The sequence below is a fragment of the Equus asinus genome, chromosome 13 (genome assembly GCF_041296235.1).
Source record: "Equus asinus isolate D_3611 breed Donkey chromosome 13, EquAss-T2T_v2, whole genome shotgun sequence".
Classification (NCBI taxonomy): domain Eukaryota; kingdom Metazoa; phylum Chordata; class Mammalia; order Perissodactyla; family Equidae; genus Equus; species Equus asinus.
Genome location: NC_091802.1, coordinates 28,318,963 through 28,343,738, shown reverse-complemented (window position 1 = coordinate 28,343,738; position 24,776 = coordinate 28,318,963). Strand labels below are relative to the sequence as shown.

The 24,776-nt window shown below is 35.0% G+C and overlaps 1 protein-coding gene across 2 annotated transcripts in view; it reads left to right on the top strand.

Moving 5' to 3' along the window:
* The window catches only part of VMP1 (vacuole membrane protein 1), a 124,307-nt gene that overhangs the window by 69,029 nt on the left and 30,502 nt on the right, over nt 1-24,776 (top strand). The gene's annotated exons all lie outside the window — the stretch shown is intronic.

Below are 24,776 nucleotides of genomic sequence, written 5' to 3'. Positions count from 1 at the left end.
CAAATATTTTCCACATCTTTGCTTTTTATAACAACTTTCTTTCTGATTACAAAGTATGTTTATTGTATAAAATGTTGAAAGTACAGATAAACACAAAAAGAAAGAAAACTTCAACTAACTGGTTCATTTACCCAGTTTTGATATTTAGTGTATTTTTCATTTTCTTATTGAGTGATGACATTTTAAAGGAGATTGTTTTTGTCACATACTGCCAGTATTTTTTCCATATTGTTTATTATGTGTGTTATTATGTTTTACTTTTGGGATAAATAAGTTTACATTTTTTCTTTATTCCAGTATCTTAGACTTTCCCTTTTGGAGTAATGCCTAAAACTATTTTCCTGAACCCTTAGGGTTATGTAGTAAATATTCAGTATTTTCTTTTAGTATTTTTATGGTTTTATTATTTTACCTTTAAAAAATCTTTAATCTGGGACCAGCCCCGTGGCTGAGTGGTTAAGTTCGTGCACTCCGCTTCAGAGGCCCAGGGTTTCAATGGTTCGGATCCTGGGCGTGGACATGGCACCACTCATGAGGCCATGCTGAGGCAGCGTTCCACATGCCACAACTAGAAGGACCCACAACTAAAATATACAACTATGTACCAGGGAGCTTTGGGAAGAAAAAGGAAAAGTAAAATCTTAAAAAAAAAAAATCTTTAATCTATTAAAATATTTTTACCTATCCTATAGTGTAGTAATCTGACTTTCTCTTTTTCAGGTAATTAGCTATTTGTGTATTGTTCCAACACTATTTTCCCAGTGATTTTAATATGTTAGCTTTGTCTTACATTTTATTGTTATAAATTGGATATTATATTTTTCTAAAATTATTGATGATTTATAAAAAGATACTAAGTTTTTATTTATTTGGTAAGCTATAGCTTTACTGGCATCTTTTTAGTTATTTCTTATTGATTGTGATTTAAAAGTTCTTCTAGTAATCAGTTTCACAAGAATCCAAAAGTTTATCTGACTTTGGTGCTGGAATTTCCTCATAGATACATGTATTTTGTAAAACTCCCAATTTGATAGGAGCAATAAAATATAGGAAAGTTGGATCAACTGTAGCTAAAACAGAAAATTAAGTAAAATGAATAATTATGAGTGGGTATTTAAATTTTAAGATAGCCTGAGACTGAGGTAGAAAATGTGTTTTTTATTCTTGAAGGTAAAGCTCTTTAGTAGAATAAGTTTATCGGCAGGAAGAGTGAAAAAAAAATACTTGGCTCTCACTGCTTTTCCATTTGCTTTCCAACTAGGTTAAAGGGTATACATGCTTTTACTAAGAAATTGTTACTAGGTAACAATTTAAACCTAAGTATTTGCTTAAATTCCAAATAATGATTGGATTTTGTACTATAGATATTTGGGGGGAGATTATTAATGCGTTTATTAGAATTCTGATTCCTTCTGGTACCTAATTTATTTTCATGAGTGCAGTATTGAGATTAGGCAGTATTTTTCCACTAAGCTGACTTCCTTTTGCTCTTGGCTTTCTATCATGTTTTCACTAGATAGATGTCTGTGGGAGGTAGACATGAATGAATGTAGCTTCCTATGACCTTGAGAAATTCTAGCATCATTTATAACAGGTCTAGATAGCTATGTATGCGCTTTGTGGACTATTTCATGCAAAGTTTAGTTACTCTCTTTATAGTCTTCTTTTTCTCCTTTGTTCCTGATTTCTGTTAATGATATCACCATCCTTATAGTCACTTGGGCTCAAAATCTGAGTCATCTGACTCCCTCCTCACCTCCCATATCCAGTCATTCTTCAAGGCTGATTGAGTCTACCTCCATAGTATCTTCATATCCGTCCTCTCATTTCCCTTCCCACTGCTGTTTCAGACCTCTATCACCCCTTTGCTGGACATTTCCAGTGACTTCCTAATACTTCTCCTCTTTACTAGTCTTTTTTTTTCCCGGTCTATTCCCACAGAAAACAACAAAAATAATTTTCTGAAAAATACCTCTGGTCATGGAACTTTGCTACTGAAAAATCTTCTCAACCCTCAGAAATTGTCTCTTGTGGTATCTTTCTTGTGTCACTTATCACTTTCTACCTTCTTTTAAAACTATTTATGGACTTTTCTTATCTCCCCCAAGAGTCTGTAAACTGCTTGAGAGGAGGCTGCAAAAAATGTGTGTATTTTCAACAACACCTGCCTGGTCTTGCACATACTACTCACGTGGTAGCTACTCAATAAACTAAGAAATACCAATTGAGAGAAAGGGTTAGCATTATATGAAACGTGTTCACTTAATATTCAGTCGTACTCTAATGCAAAATAAAATGTAAAATGCAGTGAACACAGAAATCATTTTATGTAAGAAAGATTGATCTGTTTTGCATCTTTGAGTTTAGTAGTCACCTGAGAGGAAGGATTGAAGACAATATAGAAGACATTTAGTTAAATGACTCATAATTACTAATTCACATTAAGTAAAACAATGTTTGTGAAATTCTATGCTTTAGAAACAAACGAAAGTTTTTGTGATAACTTCTTTATTCTGTAAGCTGCATAACTAAAGAAAAAGGAAAATTACAGGCACATTAGGAATAAGAGTTTGAAAAATAAAGTAACTTATTTGTTTGATGTAGCCTAAAAGATTACGGCAGCCAGTATTATTGAAGTAATGGGGAATGGGAGCATGGGGGTGGCTGTGGTATTTTTGTGTTTAAAGCTTACACAATAGAGTAGGAATGTTGTACATATTTACTTGGAAGAGTATGGTTTGAATAAGTTTGCTTTCCTAAACGCCATCTGTCCAAGTGACCTAGCTACTTGGATTCTTTTCCACAAAATGTTGGGTTGCCGGCTGTGTGAAATCTACTGACTTTTTTATTCCTATCAATATAGGAAATTGAGAATTAAGTAAGAAATAAGAAATTTATATTTCTTAAAACATCATCTTTTAAAAGAATGCAGTTTTTCCTCCATATTTATATTGGTTAGTTTGTCTTTATCTTGAGTGTAATCCATGAGTCTATATACCATCTTAGGTTAATATTTCCTGAAAGGCTATTTTATAGTTTCTGAATTTAATCTTATTTTAAGAGAGCATTTTTTAGCTTCTGTTTAGGACTGCAGTGTTTAAATTAATTAATACGTGCCACTTAATCTGATTCATTGAAGCTAAATCTCCAAATTAAATACTAATATCCTTTACCTTTCTAGTTTGTATTAAATATATTTAAGGCCAAATAATCTTTTTGTAGCTTAATAGGATCCTTATCCTATTCAGAAATTTCAAATTATTTACATTATTTTATTAGTGAAAACACATAACACCAAAAAAGTTCATCAGTTATAATGGTAGTTCTCATTCTTATGGCCCGTGCATTTTCTTTTTATGTAGTAGAATAGATTATCCAGTGAACATCCCCCCAAAGTACAAGGTGATAATTAAAGGTTCTTTTGACATTCTTACTATAATGATAGAATATGTATTTGATCATTTGAGTTTAGAGACTATGGGAAAGCATTTAATAATGATTATTTATGCACTCACTAAAATGCTTTAACATTCCTTTGATGCTATTCTCTGTTAAGCACATTTTCCTATGAAGTGTTTGCAGTTCCCCACACCATGTCAGTGCCTGCTGGTTTTTCCCCTTGTGAAGTATCTGTTCCTTTACATACAGAGATTTATGAAAGAGTTCATAGTGTGGATGATCTGAAGTCCAACAGGACTCATTTTCATATGATTTAGTGCCATTTGAACACTCTGGGTGTCAGTTGTTACTGGGACCTGTTTTTGACTCTGTTGAACCTTTACTGGCTGTGGTTTGTCTGGCCATCACATGACTTCTCTGAAAATTCCCCCTCCCCTTCATTTCCAGTAAATTGTTTGAGTAGGAGTGAGTCAGAGTGAAACCAGCTTCCCTGTAACCACAGGGCTTGTTAAAGAATTTGTCAACGTGGACTCTAGAGGGTTTGCATTAAGCTTTGCAGTAACTGCTATGGTTTGTGTTGCGTCAGGAGTTCCACAGAAAAGCTTCCTGCTCTCAAGATCTCTTGCTTGTTTGCAAAGGGTTAAACTGATAAACTTTACCATAATGAACATTAGAGACACACGTTAAACACATTTATTTATCATTTAAAGGCCATGTCAAAGCTACCAAGACTTACTGTAGTTTCTCTTCTCAGAATCAACCATCCACACCCAATAACATTTAGTTTTTGAAAAGACAGGCCTGCTAGATCTTCTTTCAGAGCTGGCTCATGATTTTACCACAAAGTACCATCAAGATTAAGCAATTTTAAGTGGTCTCTTTTGAAGGATTCTGTTGCAGGATATCAAGTCTGCTAGCACAGTTAGCTTTGGTACATAAAGGTCACTTACATGCATTTGGTTCAACAAGAAAAGGTAGCAGTTAAAATAGTTCTGTAGTTGTAGTTTCTAAGTATACTTAGCATGATTTATGGTGGAATTCTTAATGCCTCATTTGTTCTCTCAGGAAACTTTTACTTTATTTTGAACTCTTCTCTTGCCACCTCACTCCCAGACTTTTAGTCTTTATTCGTTTTCTGACTCTTCTCTGTTTCTTTAACCCATTCTTATAGTAGTATTAACTAAATGAACGAGAGAGTTGCAACTTGGTGCAAACTGCTGCATGAATGGGCACTGGGAAACTTGTTTGCTCGTTGTGCACTCCTGAATCCATTTGTTTTTGTGTATGCATTTCTGTATTTAACCATGTCATCTCAGCCAGACTTTTATTTAAAAAATAAATTTAATGAATATATTTAAATCCAACCTCCTAAAAATCATTTTTAGTTCTGCTTTTTTTTGGAACAAAATAAATTAAGGGGAAAGAACATGCTAGAAAATTTTGAGCTAGTTATTCCTTACAGGAAGGAATACAGAATAATGGAAGTTTAAAATTGTGTATATTCTAGCAATGCTCACTAACTCTCAAGGATCAAATTAAAATAGAAAAAAAGTATTTGTTTTGATCAAGAAGCAATTCTAATTGAAACTAGGTGATTTTAAAATGAAAGAAGAGGTTAGTACCTCTTCTTAAGCCTAGTCATTAACAAAGCACAGTAAGTAATAAATGTTTTAAGATTTTCCTGGTAGTTTGCTTTGGACATTGGAGTATAGTTTTTTGTCTTATGTCTGCTTTGTTCTTTTCATTTGCACACCTGTTTACAGATATGGAAAAAAAACAAGCAGTGGGTAGGCGTTAGGTTACCTTTGTTAAACTAATTTAAAGAGTTTTTTTTCAGGTTTGTGTTTCAAACACCTTTTGTAAAATGCCTTTACAAAGGTCCCTTTTATTGAAACTTGGACCAACAGACTGTGCTGTGCTTTTGCTCATGAGTTTGCAAATCAGTAACACCCTGATTACAAACCTGCTCTCTCAGTGCTCCCATGGGTCCTGGCCCAAGATCAGAGTTTAATGCAAGACATGGACAGCAGAATAACTATTATGCTCATTTCCTGTTACAAAAGGTGTTTTCATTTCTAATTAGCCAGGGTGTTTGGTTTGTCATAATAGATCTGTAGTTCTCTCTTGCTGAGTATTTAAGGAAATTTCTCTTGGTAGAGTGTTCTTCCCTTTTTCCTGTCTTGGGCCTTACAGTGTAAAAACATGACTGTCATGCTTTTAAACTAAAGCATTAAATCTAGCAATACCAGGAAGTGGGCATGATAATTAATCTTGTGTGCCCCTAAAAAGTAGGGATGTACTTTAGACTTCGTTGTCCCTTTACCTGATATGGGTCTGCGTCAATTAATTTATCAAAACTTGTAAAAATTTGTATTTTTACTACTTCTTGAGGTAAAGACTTCAGTAATTTCATAGCCTGTTATTTAAAGCAATGTTTCCATTTGTTTTAAATTTGCCTCTCTCATGTTATAAAGAGTGCCACTCTCATTAGAGTATTGTAAGATTTTTTTTAACACTTCCCCTTTCCTCTTTTCATAACTTTATAGATTTGAGTCAGTTCCTTTTTCAACCTTTCTAGAGAAAGTAATCATTTACTTTATATATATATATATAACAGCCTCCAAAACTCTGATCACGTTTTTTTTCTATGGGTCTTTATCTAATTGTTTTATATCTTTCCTGCCATGAAGTTATCAGAACTGCACATGACTTTCCAGGGGCAAGTATATTACCGTACTCATGTTTTTCAGATTTCTACAACTGTGGTCCTGTTTGGCAATGCATTTTGCTGATGTTTTTAATAAATTGTTTAATAAACGGTTTGCTTGGGAAAATACTCCTAGTTCCCTTTTCTTTGTTCATGACTTAAAACTTTTATAACACATCATTTTATATTTAAATAATTTTTCCCTAAATGTGTTAACTTACTCTTGTTCACATTGAAACTTACCTGCCACTTTGCTTCTTAAGTTTACATGATCCTTCAATTTATTGTCATGAATTTGGCACTTCCTACTTTAAAATTTTAATTTCAGCTGTAGATTTGGAACTTAAACTCTCTGCTCCTTTTTCCAGGGCCATTTATAAATTTGTTAGGTAGGATCGTACTATCTTAGGAAAGAACCCCTCTATTTACATTTCTCATGATAGAGATTTTTCCATTTATCTTTATCCTTTGTTTTCAGTCTCTTAAGTTTCCTGTTCCTGACAGTTTTGCAAATTCCATACTGACTTAGTTTACAAAACTTTGGATAAGTCAAGATCATCTCAACCATTTTTACTTTTTTCTCTTTTTTTCACCCATGTTCTAATATTTCTGTTGTCTTACATACCTAGCAGATTGTCATATGCTTTTTGTTTTTTAAATTCCAGTTTGAATCTGGAAATAAATGTTATTTGTTAGTTACTTGTAACCAAAACACAACCATTCATAAAGTGCTAAAAATGGATGGTGATTTTTTTCTCTCCTAGCATCAACTAAGATTTGGTAAATACCCTTTCTGGTGAGACATGAGGAAATCACATGAGATATTGGCTTCAGACAAGAAAAAGAGAGAGAAGAAAAGAAAAATGCATTACTTTCCAATATGTCATTTCTAATTAATCTTACGTACTCAGACATTTTCCCTGAGTGTCTAGAACACTGTTGTTCTTCTTGGGCAAAAGAATCCCTTCTCTTTTTTTTCTGAGGAAGATTAGCCCTGAGCTAACATCTGCTGCCAATCCTCCTCTTTTTGCTGAGGAAAACTGGCCCTGAGCTAACATCTGTGCCCATCTTCCTCTACTTTATATGTGGGATGCCTGCCACAGCATTGCTTGACAAGCAGTACCATGTCTGCACCCGGGATTTGAACCGGTGAACCCCAGGCCACCGAAGCGACACATGTGCTCTTAACTGCTGCACCACTGGGCCAGTCCTAGAGTCCCTTATTTCAAGTAGAACCTAGGCAGGCACTGACAGAAATGGATGCCACCTGCCTGCCTTCCTAACAATTACCGTATGGTTTCTTTTCAACAGAAACCTAAGCAGAGAGAGACAGAGGGAAAGGAAGCAGCAGATACTGGCCAATTTTAATGAGGGAACTTGAATTTTAATTTGACTGGACTATGAAAAGGAGGGAAAAAAAGCACTGTATGCATATCTGAACTTCCAAAAATACTTCTTTAATTTTTATCTGAAAATCTTAACAAATGCTGATGGTCAGGTCTTTAAAAAGCTTCCTGAAACCTTACTTCTTCCATTTCTTCTTTCTTCACAGACTACCCAAGAGATATTTTATGTCTAATAGATTGTCTGTGAGTTTGAAGATTAGTAATCACAGTGAGATAACTTTTACAGGTGTAAGTAACTAAAGAATTTCCTCTTATTTTCTGAAGACAAGATATGTTGATTAAGAACCATCATTCAGGAGTAGGAATCTCATCCATTTCTACCTTCTTGTGGTAGAGGATTTGGTAAACTAATTGGTGGCACTGCAAGGCAGATTTGACGAGTTTTCAATTCTTAATGCATTTCCTTCCTTCCCTCCTTCCTGCTTTATAGCCCTCTTCCTTCCGTGATGTTAACGTTTCTTTTCTCTTTCCGAAATTCAAAACAAAACAAAATAAAAACCTCTTATCCCCTTAGTTATGAGATTGCACTAGAACTGAGCTCATCATAATGGCTGGCTAGGAGTTCTGATAAGATATTTTATTTCATTGAGTCTCAGGTTTTTTTCATCTTTTGGCTTTTACTAAGTAATATAACTTAAATCTAAACAATTCTGTCCCATAGTCAGTTTTGTTTCTTATGTATCATAGTGATAGATAGTATCACCATTTTACAGAAAAGATGAAGAAACTGTGGCTCAGAGAAATTTAAAGACTTAATGTAATCAGCACTCTATCGTTTTGATGTTGCGGGATGCCTATAGAATTAGTATTTTTATTCTCTTTCTCTAAGCACTTTTCATCTTTTTTTCATGCTGAGAGAGTCTCCCTTGCATTCAAGCTTTCCTGAGTCATTCATTATCTCTTTCCCCTTCTCTCTACTATTGCAACCCACCACCCGCATACACACAATAGGTTATTTATTTATTTCTCTCTCAAGGGAAAAAACTTGCTAAAACTCACTTTCCCTAGATTCTTAGCCTGGCTTATTCGCTCACCTAATTTAGTATTTTGATCGCTTGTCACCTTTTCTGTGAGGGCTTCTCTGGCCATCCTATTTAAAATTACACCTTCCCTACTTCCCCATTCTATAGTTTTTGTCTCCTTCCACTAAAATATAAGTTCCATGAGAGTCCAGATTGTTATCACTTTGATTCAGTGTTGTATGCCCTGCTCCTACAATAGTGTTTGGCATGTAGTAAACGCTTGGTAAACGTTTGTTGAATGAATGGTTGAACCACTATGGCCTCATCTTTGTATTCTTTATCACCTTCCCATATAGTAGTTACCAGCTTTATTTGGTTGCATTTAATTGCTTTTAAATAAGAGTTCTGGTTTTTGGAAAAGATTATAATTTTGTCTTCTAAAATTCCGTGAGTGAAAAATATATGTTGTTTTTCCAAAACTTAGCATTTAAAATAACGTTTACTTTTCCCTTATTCAGTTTATTTAGTCTTCGTATGTTTGGGTTGTCAAAGCTGCTAATTAACACAAACACACTCATTAGAACCATCTGTAGGAGACAAAAACCTTTTAGTTTTTTTCAGTTGAGATTTATTGTCACTTGGCAACATGGAAGCAATATTAAGAGTAATGTATGTTACAACCACTTTTGAAAAGTGTTTGGCACTATCTGCTAAAGTTAAACATACACATAACCAGTGATCCAGCAATTCCATTTGTAGATTTGTACCTACAGGAAGACGTGGCAAAAGATTTGTACAAGAATGTTCATAGCGGTATTATTCATAATAGCCCTAAACTAGAAACAACCCTAATGTCCACCAACAGTAGAATAAATAAATTGATTGTGTTATATTTATGCAGTGGAATACTATATAGCAACACATTGGTTATTGCTACATGCAACAGCATGGATGAATCACGTAGAGATAATGTTGAGCTACAGAAGCCAGATATAAAAGAGGACCTACTATATAATTCCATGTATATAAAGGTCAAAAATAGGCAAGTTACATCTGTGGTAATAGAAGTCAATGATAGTGGTTATTTTAGGGGAAGGCATAATTACTAGGAGTGCCACCAGCTGAGTTTCTGGAGTTCTGGTAATGTTCTATATCTGGATCTCAATGGTAGTTATATGGGTGTGTTCGTTGTAAAATTCCATCAAGATGTACATTTTAGATTTATATACACTACTGTATCTCTGTTGTACCTCAGTTAAAAAAATCCTTGTACCATCCTCCCCCCAAAGTAAATTTGGGGGGAGTAAAGTAACAAATACATTAGTACATGCAGAAATCCATTTAATCTTGATCTTGACCCAGACAGAGCTGATAGCTTCCTATATTTTGCACAAGTCTCTGAAATGTGTTATTCACGGTAGATTATATATTCCATGTATATATTATTATGTGAAAAAAATCTTGCTGATCGTTCTCACATAATTTTTGAAAGGCACAATTTCGATGAAGTGCTGTAGAACCTACTACAGGCACAATTGCCTTTAAATCAATGACTTTTGGACCTTTGTTTTTACTATACCCCATAATGCAAAATACAGTGATTGTAATTCACCGTGCAAAGTCTCTGCGTATGTAACTGAAATAGATGTTTTGCGAAACTGTATTTACCTGTATCACGTGTTGATCTCCCATTTTTATTCAGTTCATTAAAAAACGTGATGCTATTTGTGACCCATTAAATTTTCACAATATGCAGTCTAATACGACTACAGTAAATAATAAAAATACATGAGTACGAACAGAAGTAAAATCTAAGTTTTCTTTTCAGATTCTAGATGGAAGTAGTTTTTTAGTACTTATTAAATTTAGCCAGTTTCCAAAATAAATGTTTATTACTGTTTCCAAGAACAGATTTTCTTTGCTTCTGTTTTGTTTTGTTTCTTTGCCTATGTTTATATGTTTTATATATAATCTCATCTCTCTTTTTTTGAAGGGGAAAAAATAGTCTTTATGTTCTTCTATTTTATTTTTAATGTGCCAGAGAAAGGGAAACCGTAGTTCCATTTTTAGATAGTGATAAAGGCAATCAATAGATAATTCTAGCTAGAAAATCCAATACTGTCTTACAAACATTATTATCTTTAACCCTCTGAAAAGTTAGTGTATGGACTAGGATATGAAGAAGACAGAACTGTTTGCTTTTTATACAATGGAGTACACAGATTTCTCACACTTGTCATTTATAGTCTTGATTTTTGCCACAGCTATGAAACAATTGTACCATTAGTTCCTTATTGGTTTGTTTTTGGATTTTTTTCATTTTAACTGATGACTTTTAAAAAATTGAGATACAGGGGCTGGCCCCATGGCCAAGTGGTTAAGTTCGTGTGCTCTGCTTCAGCGGCCCAGGGTTTCGCCGGTTCAGATCCTGGGCACAAACATGGCACCACTTGTCAGGCCATGCTGAGGCAGCTTCCCACATAGCACAACTAGAAGGACCCACAACTAAAATATACAACCATGTACTGGGGGGATTTGGGGAGAAAAAGCAGAAAGAAAAAAAAGAAGATTGGCAATCGTTGTTAGCTCAGGTGCCAATCTTTAAAAAATTGAGATATAATTGACATATAACATTGTATTAGTTTTAGGTGTACAGCATAATGATTTGATATACGTGTATCTTGCAAAATGATTACCACAATAAGTTTAGTTAACATCCATTACCATACATAGTTGCAATTTTTTTTCTTGTAGTGAAACTTTTAAGATCTCTTTTAGCAACTTTCAAACATACAATACAGTATTAACTGTAGTCACTGTGCTGTACATTACATCCCCAGAACTTACCTTATAACTGGAAGTTTGTAACTTTTGACCGCCTTCACCGGTTTCACCCACCCCACACCCCCTGGCATCCACCAGTCTGTTCTCTGTATCTATGACTTCAGGGTTTTTTTTAAGATTCCACGTATAAGTGAGATCATACAGTATTTGTCTTTCTCTGACTGACTTATTTCACTTAACATAATGCCCTCCTGGTCCATGCATGTTGTTGCAAATGGCAAGAGTTCCTTCTTTTTTATGGCTGAATGACGTTCCATTTTGTATGTGTGTGTGTGCATGTGCACACGCGCGCACATCTCTCTCTCTAGCCTACATTTTCTTTATCTGTTCATCCACTGATGGACACTTAGATTGTTTCCATGTCTTGGCTATTGTAAATAATGCTACAATAAATTTGAGGGGGTGCGGCTATTTTTTCAAGACAGTTCCAAAATCCAAAACAAAAATTCAAAAATCCAAAAACAAACCAATAAGGATTTCATTTCCTTTGGATCAGTATCCAGAAGGGGAATTGCTGGATCATATGGTGATTCTATTTTTAATTTTTTGAATAACCTCCATACTGGCTGTACTAATTTACATTCCCACCAACAGTGTAGAAGCATTCTCTTTTCTCCTCATCCTTGCCAACACTTGTTATCTCTTGTCTTTTTGATGATGGCCATTCTAACAGTTGTGAAGTGATCTCTCTTTGTGGTTTTGATTTACATTTCCCTGCTGATTAGTGATGTTGAGCACATTTTCGTGTACCTGTTGGCTGTATGTATGTCTTCTTTGGAAAAATATCTATTGAGATTCTCTGCCCATTTTTCAATCAGTGTGGGTTTTTTTCCTGTTGCATTATATGAGTTCCTTATGTATTTTGTTTATTAACCCCCTGTCAAATAGCTGGTTTGCAGATATTTTCTCCCATTTGATAGGTAGCTTTTTCATTTGTTTATGGTTTCCCTGTCTGTACAGAAACTTTTTAATTTGATGTAATCCCACTTGTTTATTTTTGCTTTTGTTACGTTTGCTTTTAGTATCATATCCAAAAAAATCATTGCCTAGTCCAATGTCAAGGAGATGACCCCCTATGTTTTCTTCTAGGAGTTTTATGGTTTCAGATCATACGTTCAAGTCTTTAATCCATTTTGAGTTAATTTTTGTGTATGGGGGCCAGCCCCGGGGCCAGGTGGTTGAGTTTGTGCACTCCACTTCAGCAGCCCAGGGTTTTGCTGGTTCGGATCCTGGGCATGGACATGGCACCACTCGTCAGGCCATGCTGAGGTGGCATCCCACATGCCACAACTAGAAGGACCCACAACTAAAAAATATACAGCTGTGTACTGGGGGTTTTGGGGAGAAAAAGCAGAAAAAAAAGAAGGAGAAGATTGGCAACAGTTGATAGCTCAGGTGCCAATCTTTAAAAAACAAAAACAATTTTGTGTATGGTGTAAGATAGGGGTCCAGTTTCATTCTTTTGTATGTGGCTGTCCAGTTTTCTCAACACCATTTATAAAAGAGACTGTCCATTCCCCGCTGTATATTCTTGGCTCCTTTGTTGTAAATTAATTGATCATATATGTGTGGCTTTGTTTCTGGACTCTCTGTTCTTTTCCCTTGATCTGTGTGTCTGTTTGTGTGTTTTTTTTTTTTTTAAGATTTTATTTTTCCTTTTTCTCCCAAAGCCCCCTGGTACATAGTTGTGTCTTTCTAGTTGTGGGCCCTTCTAGTTGTGGCGTGTGGGACACTGCCTCACCATGGCTTGCCGAGTGGTGCCATGTCCACGCCCAGGATCTGAATGAGTGAAACCCTGGGCCGCTGAAGAAGAGCGTGCCAACTTAACCACTTGACCACAGGGCCAGCCCCTATGCGTCTGTTTTTAACTCAGTCGCATACTGTTTTGATTACTATAGCTTTGTAATATAGTTTGGAATCAGGAAGCATGATGCCTCCAGCTTTGCTCATCTTTATCACGATTGCTTTGGCCATTCAGGATCCTTGGTGGTTCCATACAGATTTTAGGATTGTTTGTTCTATTTCTGTAAAAAATGCATTGGAATTTTGATGGGGATTGCATTGAATCTGTAGATCACTTTGAGTAGTACAGACATTTTAACATTTAATTTAAATATTAATTCTTCATCCACAAACATGGAATGTCTTTCCCTTTATTTATCTTCTTGAATTTTTTTCTTCAACACCTTATAGTTTTCAATGTACAAGTCTTTCACTTGCTTAGTTAAATTTATTCCTAGGTATTTTATTCTTTTTGGTATCATTGTAAATGGAATTGGTTTATTAATTTCTCTTTCTGATAGTTCATTATTAGTGTTACCAAGTGAAGGCTCACTGCCCAAAGCACATAGAAACCAGTACTACAGCACCAGCTTTTGAGAGAAGAAAGAATTTTATTGCATGGCCTACCAGCAAGGAGACAGGAGGCAAGGCTCAAATCTGTCTCCCCGAGCTGAAGTGGGGACAGACTTTTAAGGAGTTGGGAGTGGGAGTGGTTATACAAAACGCTAACTTGGTGGAATCTGATTGGAGAGTAGGAATCTAACACTTAGAAGTCCGATGTGCTACAAATCAAGAGACCCTTTGCTTCTTATTTAGGTTCCCTGTTCTGCTTTCTCTTTACACTGGGTTCTGTAGTTGGGGAACTTCTGATTCCTAGGCAGCTCAAGATCATCTGAGGACAAGGTTTTCATCTTCTGAGCGTGCTCCAGCTACGTGGCTTGCAATTTTTGCTCAGTGCTCCTGGAAAACAACTTTTGGTACAACATTGTTATTGATTCAGTAGGCTACAAGACAACCAGTATGAATTGGCCTATGATGATTACATTAGTGTATAGAAACACAACTGATTTTTGTGTATTGATTTTGTATCCTGCAACTTTACTGAATTTGTTTATTAGTTCTAAAATTTTTTTTTTTCTTTTGAGGAAGATCAGCCCTGATCTAACATCTGCCACCAATCCTCCTCTTTCTGCTGAGGAAGTCTGGCCCTGAGCTAACATCTGTGCCCATCTTCCTCTACTTTATGTGGGATAGCTGCCACAGCATGGCTAGACAAGCGGTGCGTAGGTCTGCACCCAGGATCTGAACCAGCAAACACTGGGCTACAAAGCAGAACCTGTGAACTTAACTGCTGTGCCACCGGGCCAGCCCTCAGTTCTAAAAGTTTTTTGGTGGAATCTTTAGTAGTTTCTTTTTTCTTTTTTTGTTTTTTTTTTCTGTTTTTTTTTTTCTCCCCAAAGCTCCAGTACATAGTTGTATATCCTAGTTGTAGGTCATTCTAGTTCTTCTATGTGGGATGCCTCCACAGCATGGCCTGAGGAGCAGTGTGTAGGTCTACTCCTGGGATCTGAACTGGCAAACCCTGGGCCACCAAAGCAGAGCACACGAACCTAACCACTCGGCCATGAGGCCAGCCCTCTAGTATTTTCTATATATATTATCAAGTCATCTGCAAATCAGTTTTACTTCTTATTTTACAATTTGCCTTATATTTCTTTTTCTTGCCTAATTGCTCTAGCTATGACTTCCAGTACTATGTTGAATAACACTGGTGAGAGTAAGTATCCTTGTCTTGTTCCTGATCCATTGAGTATGATATTAGTTGTGGGCTTGTCATATATGGCCTTTATTATGTAGAGGTACATTCCCTCTATCTGTTTTACTGAGAGTTTTTATCAGGAATGGATGTTGGATTTTGTCAAATGCGTCTTCTGTATCTGTTGAGGTAATGATATCATTATTTTCTTTCATTTTGTTAAGGTGGTATATTACGTTGATTGATTTGTAGATGTTGAATCATCCTTGCATCCCTGGAATAAATCACACTTGGTCATGGTAAATGACCCTTTTAATGTATTGTTGAATTCAGTTTGCTAATATTTTCTTGAGGATTTTTGCATCTGTGTTCATCAGGGATATTGGCCTGTAATATTTTTTGCTTGTAGTATCCTTGTCTGCTTTTTGTACTAGGGTAATCCTGGGCTTGTAAATTGAGTTTGGAAGTATTCCTGCCTCTTCATTTTTTTGGAAGCTTTCAAGAAGGATTGGCATTAGTTCTTCTTTAAATGATAGAATTCACCAATGAAGTCATCTGGTCTTGAACTTTTCTTTGTTGAGAGGTTTTTGATTACTGATTCAATCTCCTTACTAGTAATTGGTCTGTTCAGATTTTCTGTTTCTTCATGATTTGTTGTTGATAGGTTGTATGTTTCTAGGAATTTATCCATTTCTAATAGATTGTCCAATTTTTCTGCATATAATTGTTCAAAGTAATCTCTTATGATCCTTTGTATTTTTGTGGTATCAATTATAATGACTCCTTTCATTTCTGATTTTATTTAAGTCCTCTTTTTTTCTTGGTGAGTCTAACTAAAGGTTTGTCTATTTTGTTTATCTTTTTAAAAAACCAGTTTAGTTACACTGATCTTTCCTATTGTCTTTCTAGTCTCTTTCATATATTTTCACTATGATCTTTGTTATTTCCTTCCTTCTGCTAACTTGGGGCTTAGTTTGTTCTTTGTTTTCTAGTTCCTTGAGGTATAAAGTCAGGTCATTTATTTGAGATCTTTCTTATTTCTTAATGTGGACATTTATCACTATGAATTTCCCTCGTAGAACTGCTTTTGCTGCATCCTGTAAGTTTTGCTATGTTTTAGTTTCAATTCATTTGTTTCAAGATTTTTTTATTTCACTTTTGAGTTCTTTCACCCATTGGTTGTTCTATAGCATGTTTTTAAAACTCCACATATTTGTGAATTTTCCTTTTTTTTTTTAAAGATTTTATTTTTCTCCCAAAGCTCCCCCAGTACATAGTTGTGTATTTTTGGATGTGGGTCCTTCTAGTTGTGGCATGTGGGATGCCGCCTCAGCATGGCTTGATGAATGGTGCCATGTCTGTGCCCAGGATTCGAACCAGCAAAACCCCGGGCTGCCGAAGCAGAGTCCACAAACTTAACCACTTGGCCACGGGGCCGGCCCCTCTGTTTTTCTTTTTGTAATTGATTAATAATTTCTTACCGATGCATCAGAAAAAATGCTTGATATGATTTCAGTCTTCTTAACTTTATTAATGTGTCTTATGTTCTAATATATGATCTGTCTTGGATAATGTTCCATGTGTGCTTAAGAAGAATGTGTATATATTCTTCTACTTGTGGATAGAATGCTCTGTAAATGTCTGTTAAGTTCATCTGGTCTTTTAAATCCGTTGTTTACTTATTGATTTTCCATCTGAATGATCTATCCATTGATGAAAGTGGGGTATTGAGTTCTACCATTATTGTATTGCTATCTATTTCTCCCATTTGATCTGTTAATATTGCTTTATGTATTTAGATGCCCCTATCTTGATGCATAAATATTTATAAATGTTATGTTCTGTTGTTGTATTGACACCTTTATCATTATATAATGACCTCCTTTTTATCTTATTACAGTTTTGTCTGACATAAGTATAGCTACCCAAGTTTCCTTTTGGTTTCTGTTTGCTCAGAATATCTTTTTCCATCCCTTCACTTTCAGTCTGTGTGTATCCTCAGAGCTGAAGTGAGTCTCTTGTAGGAAGCATGTAGATGGGTCTTATTTTTTTATCCATCTAGCCAGTCTGTGCCTTTTTATTAGAGAATTTAATCTATTTACATTTAAAGTGATTATTGCGGCCTGGCCCCGTGGCCGAGTGGTTAAGTTCGCGCGCTCCGCTGCAGGCAGCCCAGTGTTTTGTTGGTTCGAATCCTGGGTGCGGACATGGCACTGCTCATCAAAACACGCTGAGGCAGCGTCCCACATGCCACAACTAGAAGGACCCACAACAAAGAATATACAAGTGTGTACTGGGGGGCTTTGGGGAGAAAAAGGAAAAAAAAAACTTTAAAAAAGTAAAATAAAAAAATAAATAAATAAAGTGATTATTGATAGGTATAGACTTAATGCCATTTTGTTAATTGTTTTCTGGCTGTTTTGTAATTTCTTTGTTCCTTTCTTCTCTCGCCTCCTTTCTTTGTGATTTGATGATTTTCTGTAGCACAGTGCTTTTATTCTTTTCTCTTTATCTTTTGCGTATCTATTATAGGTTTTTGCTGTGTGGTTACCATGAGGCTTACATAAAACATCTTATGTTTATAACAGTCTATTTTAAGTTGATAGCAACTTAAGTTTGAACACGTTCTAAAGCTCTACCTTTTTATTCTCCCCCTCATTTAATGTTTCTGGTGTCACAACTTAGATCTTTTTATCTTGCTGCCTTTAAGAATCTCTCCTTGTCTTTAGCTTTTAACAACTTAATTATAATATGTCTTGGTGTGGGTCTCTTTGGATTCATCTTTTTTTGGGCTTCCTGGATCTGGGTGTCTGTTTCCTTCCCCAAAATAGAGAAGTTTTCAGCTGTTATTTCTTCACATAACTTTTCCTCCCCTTTCTCTCTCTCTCTTCTCCTTTGGGACCCATATAATATGAATATTCATCCTGTTGATGTTGTCCCATAAGTCCGTTAAACTATCTTAACTCATTTCATTGTTTTTTCTTTTTCCTCCTCTGATTGGGTGAATTGCACTGCCCTGTTTTCAGGTTCACTGGTCTGTCCTTCTGCTTCATCTAGTCTACTGTTGAACCTCTCTGTTAAATTTTCCAGTTCAGTAATTGTATTCTTCATCTCTGCAACTTCTGTATAGTACTTTATTATATTTTCTATCTCTGTTGAAATTCTCACTTTGTTTATGCATTGTTCTCCTCATCTCAGAGTGCATATTTATGACCATTATATTGAACTCTTTATCAGATAAGTCACTCATCTTTGTTTCATCAAGATCTTTTTCTGAGAGGCCAGCCCAGTGGCATAGTGGTTAAGTTTGTGCAGTCCACTTCAGCAGCCCAGGGTTTGCAGGCTCAGATCCCAGGTACAGAACTACACATTGCTTATCAAGCCATGCTGTGGTGGCATCCCACATACAAAATAGAGGAAGATTGACCCAAATGTTAGCTCAGCAACAATCTTCCTTAAGCAAAAAGAGAAAGATTGGCAATAGATATTAGCTCAGAGCCAATCTTCCTCACCCAAAACAATACAAAAAAAAGATATTTTTCTGAGATTTTTATCCTGTTCTTTCATTGGAACATATTCCTCTGTTTCTTCATTTTCCTTGACTCTCTGTGTTGGTTTCTATGCATTAGATAAAACAGCCACCTCTCTGTCTTGAAGGAGTGACCTTGTATAGGAGATAAACCTTATCTTTCAACCCTGCCCTAGCTCTTAGGTTGTCTCTCAATCCTTTGTGATTGTCCAAGCAACTTTCTTTATTCTTAGTGGCTCCCAATTGTTGAGGGTGTGCCAAGACCTGTCAGCATCCCAAAGGGTAGTATTTTAGTCAGCTGCTACATGCAAACTTATTGGAAGATGGACCCATAGGCAGCAACTTTTAAAGTATGCAAATATACCTCTTTTAGGAGAAGACTGGGAGATAGGCATTTCTGTCTGCTCCCTCTGCACTGAGGCCTGGGGGAATAGCCAGCTAAGAACTGTTTCTCTGTTGTAGTCCTTTGTGACCTGCAAACATTAAGCCCCACTGGCCACCAGAGCCAGGCGATCCAGGGACAACCCCTGGGCCACAGCTGCAAGGTTTGGGGCACCAGATGTGTGTACAAACACCTCTTTCAGAGATACCTGTGACCTGGAGCAGGGCAGAGGAGAGCATGAAGATGGCACCTGCCAGCCTCCACAGTCTCTAGAGAATATTGCAGCCAGCCCCTAGATGTGTGTTAAATTAGAAACCTGCCCCTCAGGCCAGAAGTTTTAAGCAAACAGGCCTCTCCATGGAAGGATTGGACCTCTGTACTGCTGCCTCTGTACTGGCCTGGAGGGTTAGCTCTGGTTAGCCCATGCAAGCCCTTTAAGAACTGTCTCTTAGTTCACTATAGCCTTTTGGGTCTCTTGGACACAAGCCCCATTGACTTTCAAAGCTAGATGTTTTCGGGACCCATATCTCAGGTGGAAGTCTTAAAAGCTGGAGTACCAGATGTGGGTTTGTGAGGAGCCAAACCCTTTGCTCCTCAGGAAGCAGCTGGGAGTTGTGAGTTCCCTCCTAGTTGTATATCACCACACCAGGAGTGAAGTTTATGATGAGATGGTTTCTCAGCCTCTCCTACCCTTTTGATTTGGGTTTTTTCTCATTTGCCTCAATGTGTAGGAATTGCTCAGCTAGTTTCTGAATTTCTTTCAGAGGGAATTGTTCCATATTTGGCTATAGATTTGGTGTGTTCATGGGACGAGGTGATTTCAGGAGCCTCCCATGTTGCCATCTTGAGTTGGAACTCTGGAATCTCTTCTTAAAACTTCTAAATTTCGGGGCTGGCCCAGTGACGCAGCATTTAAGTGTGCATGTTCCGCTTCGGCAGCCCAGGGTTTGCTGGTTCGGATCCTGGGTGTGGACATGGCACTGCTTATCAAGCCATGCTGTGGCAGGCATCCCACATATAAAGTAGAGGAAGACGGGCACAGATGTTAGCTCAGGGCCAGTCTTCCTCAGCAAAAAGAGGAGGATTGGCAACAGATGTTAGCTCAGGGCTAATCTTCCTCAAAACAAAACAAAACGAAACAAAAACTTCTAAATTTCTAAGTTATTTTCAAGATAAAATTTCTTTGCTTTTCTGAAGTGTGTTTCTGTGATGTATTCTATTTGCACTATTATAGAATTTTACCCTAATTTCCAATGTAAGTAGAAATTCCAGTGATCATCCCTGATGTAATGATGTAAAAGCCATAAATTGGATATTAAAGCATTTCATTTTCAGAAGTAGTTGCACAACTCTGATCACTTTTTTTGGTAAATGTGTGCAGTTTGTAATCCGGCATCCTATAGGTACTAAATTTAAAGTTTATTAACTACTTCCTACTGTCACAATCACTTATTTCATCAAGTTAATATCCCTACTTTTTCTTATTCCTAGAGTTTATTTCCTAACAGTCTTCATCGCATAATGTATTCGAGTCCATATAATTCAAAAACACAATAGATGATGTGTGACCCTTTTGAAAATTTACCTCATTTAAAGAAGACCTGCTCAAATATCAATATTAAAACATAGTGGTTACATTAATGTTATTGTTGAGGGAGTCAACAGTAAGATAAAATATTTTGTTTGCTTTGAATTCGATGAATTAATGCTCTATATATTTATATGAAAATAACCCATAAAGAGCCCTGACAATAGGTAGAAAGTTGCACTTAAGACATGTTCTAGTCTGTTTTTAAGAGCAGAAAGATTGAAAGATTATGAGTTACATTTCATTGCAGTTTGTATTAAGATGATAATTAATTGTATCCTTTCATTGTGTTATTTACTATGTGTAATATGATTTCCTTGTAGGAAATATTTAACTACTTGGTTATTAGGATCTTAATAACAAGTTAATATTTCAGAGTCATTGTCCACAATGCTGAAACAGCTTATAATTAGGTCATCATGACTGTTTAGCTCTATTTCTAGTAAATAGAATTTTACTTGCTTGATACAACATATTTGACTAGGACACAGGAACTAGCAAGTCATTTTTAGGCAGTAAAAGAACTTCACAAATACAGTATATTTTAGTATAAATTCCCTTATACACAAGGAATTATTATTGAAACAGTTGCTCTGAAGGTTTTCATATTGGCTGTGGAGCTGCTTCAATACCAAACACAAGAAGAGCATTAGCTCAGCAGAAGTTTTAATATAAACTAGGTTAAGAAGGCAGGTAATTTATGAAACTGCTGGCCAGTTACCATCACATCGAGGGTAATATAAAGCTAACGTTAGCTGTTAACCAAATACATATTTCCCTCCAGTAATATTGCATTCATTTAACATATGTAGGGATTTTCTGTTGCTTTTAAAGAGATCTTGAAATTTCATATGGTCACTTATCATGAAAATGAAAAGATTTATTGTTACCATTTGAAGATAAATGTTATTTCATGTATTTAGATGCAAGTTGACAGAGATTCAAAGGTTAGTATTTTATAAGCCAATTATAATTAGCCTGACAGTTTCTCTTCTACCTTAATCATCAATATCTTTCTTAGGAAAAGCAATGTGAAGCAAAAGTAGTGCGGGAATATTCATACTTGAAGGCTTTGTCTGTTTTTCTCTATTTAATCCTTGGAATCTCAGTAGTAAGGACTTACTGTAATTGTTCTTCATCTGTCTTCTTGCAGTCACTGGGGAGGTGTTCCTAGTCTCTCATTCTCACTTTCAGAAGCATAATCAGTCACATACATAATCACTATTGGTGGGAGTGGGAAAGATAATTTGTATTTTGTTTATTTATTTTAAAAAAGTAGAAAGCGATATATGGTTACTAATTGTAAATGCATACTACTTATTTAGGTAGAGGTAGAGAATGAAACTTTCCTCTCAGGCACTGAAATTGTGAAATAGGTAAACATTGTGAAATGTGAATCCAGAGAAATGAAACTATTAAAAGGAATTTGGTTTTAGTTGTACAGACTGTTTTTTAAATGAAGAATGACAATTGAGGAAGTAATCAAACTGAGCTTGCTATAGAGTTCCCACAAATACACCAAACCATTAAATGAAATATGAATTTCCTTTGATATTTAACTTAAATCTTGAATACCTAACGTACTAATTTGTTAAATTTTTTCTTGAAAATATTGTTTGCTATTGGTGCACTTTTTTTCTTGGCTTATTTATTTTATTTCATGGCCTGAAAAGAATAGAAAATTTTGTTTGAAATGGTTCTTTTAAACTTGAGTAAAAGAGTAGTGTTTTGCTGGTGTTGGGTGTATGTATGTGTACATGTATTTAAATTGGGTTTATTGTCAAATAATATACCTACAATACAATTCTCTCTATTTTAAAAGCAAGTGAAAAACCTAAATATTTTAATGCCTAGACGTTACTTTAAAATCAGCATGATCAGAGAGAGGTATCAAATTAATGCTAATAATGGAAAAATATTGAAGTTGTTAAAAAAAATAAATAACTTTTAAAACTATAGAGCAACAAACAAGGAAGGTACAGTTACATTTAACATGTAGAACGTTTTAGACAATAAGAGAATGTTTTCAATAAAATTATGTTAAACTTTCAAAGCTGTATCAGTAGGTTTTGAATATATGGCTTTACAAGTGAAATAAGTTTAGAATAAAAACAATAAAATATAGTTGTGTTTATGAAATCTAAACATGAGTGATTTTGCTATTGTAAAATATTACAGATTTGGTGCAAATACCAATACAATGCTTCCCTGAATTTGTTTTCATTACACCGGCAAGGAAAAACATCAAGAAAATACTCTTTCAAGCTGCATATTCTGCTACTGTTGGTTTCTTTTAATGAAAACAACTGTGCAGACTTTGTATTAGTTTAATTGAAATAAATGTTTGTGGATTGTTTAATATATAAATGTAATTTTAATTCCGAGAATATTGTGAAAGATCTGGAAAATAAATTATAGGAACTGAAAGTAGCGTGGTCACTGTGTGTGTTAAACACATAATGAGATTTATGAAATCCATTTTCAGTAGATGACTTTCAGTCTTTTTGAAAGTAAAACTCTCCATTAAAAAGGCTCTTAACTTGTTTTCCTGTAAGACATGCCAGCTAAAAATTAATTTTAAAAAAAAGGTAATGGGAGGGTTCTGCTTCACTTATTTGGATAGAATACTCTTTACCCCCAAAAGAAGATTCTTGAAGCAGCCTTAAGGATAATTGATGATGGGCACCCAGGCATATGAAAGAACAAGGAGTCTCTTTTCCTTTGTTCTTGTCTAATTTCTGTTAAATAAAGACATTTTGCCTCAAAGGGATAAAATGGCTCCTTACTTTCAGGATGTTTTTAAAAACATGATTCCTTGAACTTCTGCAGGCTTAAATATTTTTATTGTTTTGTATATTAGATGATCTACATGATGTTTAATCATTTTCTTTGTATAAACCTATTGGTATAATCATACCTCTTTTCCTATTTAAATGTGTGTATGTATCTCTATTAGAAAAATACCATCAGTTTAAATAATAGCACTTTCATAGTCACTTGGTTTAAGTCAATATGAGATTGTAAAGCCTTGAAGTTAGGATGAAAAACAGCAGGACACCAAACCTTCTAAATACAACACTGATGATCTTGAGTATACCATTTTATGCAAAAAAAACTAATTTTCTATAATTTGTATATTGAGGACTACATAAATGCTATGATAGAAAAATGTTCCCACATATGTCTGATTTGGAAAATACATCTATAGAAAGTATTGACTTTAAAATAAAATTTGTATAGGCTTTTTTTCTTTGTTTTACTTTTTCTTAGCAATTGAGTACCTTCTTACCTCTCATTAAAGTGGATTTGCTATGAAGATAACAAGGGCTGTAAAGGAAGGCATTTTCTTGAATTTATATTTTTTAACTCTTGGGCTATATTAATTAAAATTTCATAACTAGTTTATAATCTTACAGTATCATTTGGTATTTTAAAACTCAAAACGTTTCTATTATGGCTTACCAGTTTTTATTTAGTGTTTATAATAAATTATAAATTTAGTAATTTAGGGATTAATTGTGTAAGTTGCTCAAAATAAATGGAAGTGTGATTTGTTTTAAAATAAGTTATATACTAAAATTCATTTCATTATATATTCTTAAATGGGTTTTAAATCAATAAAATCAATATTTCACTTAATGCAATAGATGTCAATTTGAGAAAAAAATTAAATCTTCAGTTAGAAATCTGGGTAAAAATGGAAAGTGCTCTTTGCTGTAGTAGTTCAGTTGTTTAAAAAGAGTAAATCTAATATAATTAACTTACTAAAAAAAGTAAGCCTAATCCCCAAAAGAAAAATTCTCTCTTTGGAAATAAATCATAAAATTACAAAATTGCATTCTAGAATTTAGTTAATGATTAACTTTGGGAGCCTATGTATTTAAGCTTGAAAGTGTTTCTATTGACCACTGATATCTTTTAAGATATACCTTATTGGTTTAATTCCTTTGACTTTCTCACCATCCTCAGCAAGTAAGTAGGAGGAAGGTTTGTGTTTTTTTAATTTCAATATTTACTGTTGTAGTAATTTGACAGGGCTATTCTACATAGTATTATTTGTTAAAGTGTTGTTGTTTTTTAAGTAGGAATATACAGCTTCTGTTATGGATTGGAGAAGTGCTTTAAACTCTGTTCCTCTTCTATGAAGGAACCTTCTTTTGTATTTTGACCTTTCTGTAAGATTGTTGCCTATTAGAGTATTGAACTGAAGAGAGAGGAAGAGGTTCTATGATATGAAAGTTTTTAAAAAGACATTCATACATTAGATAATATTTTTATCATATCATTTATTTTCATTGAAATTTTATTTGGAGTATATACCATTTCAAAACCAGAAAAGAATTAGAGTCAAATTTCAGATTGGTACTTTTAAGAAAAAATAGACACGTAAATATAATTATAGCACCAACATGCTGGAAGAA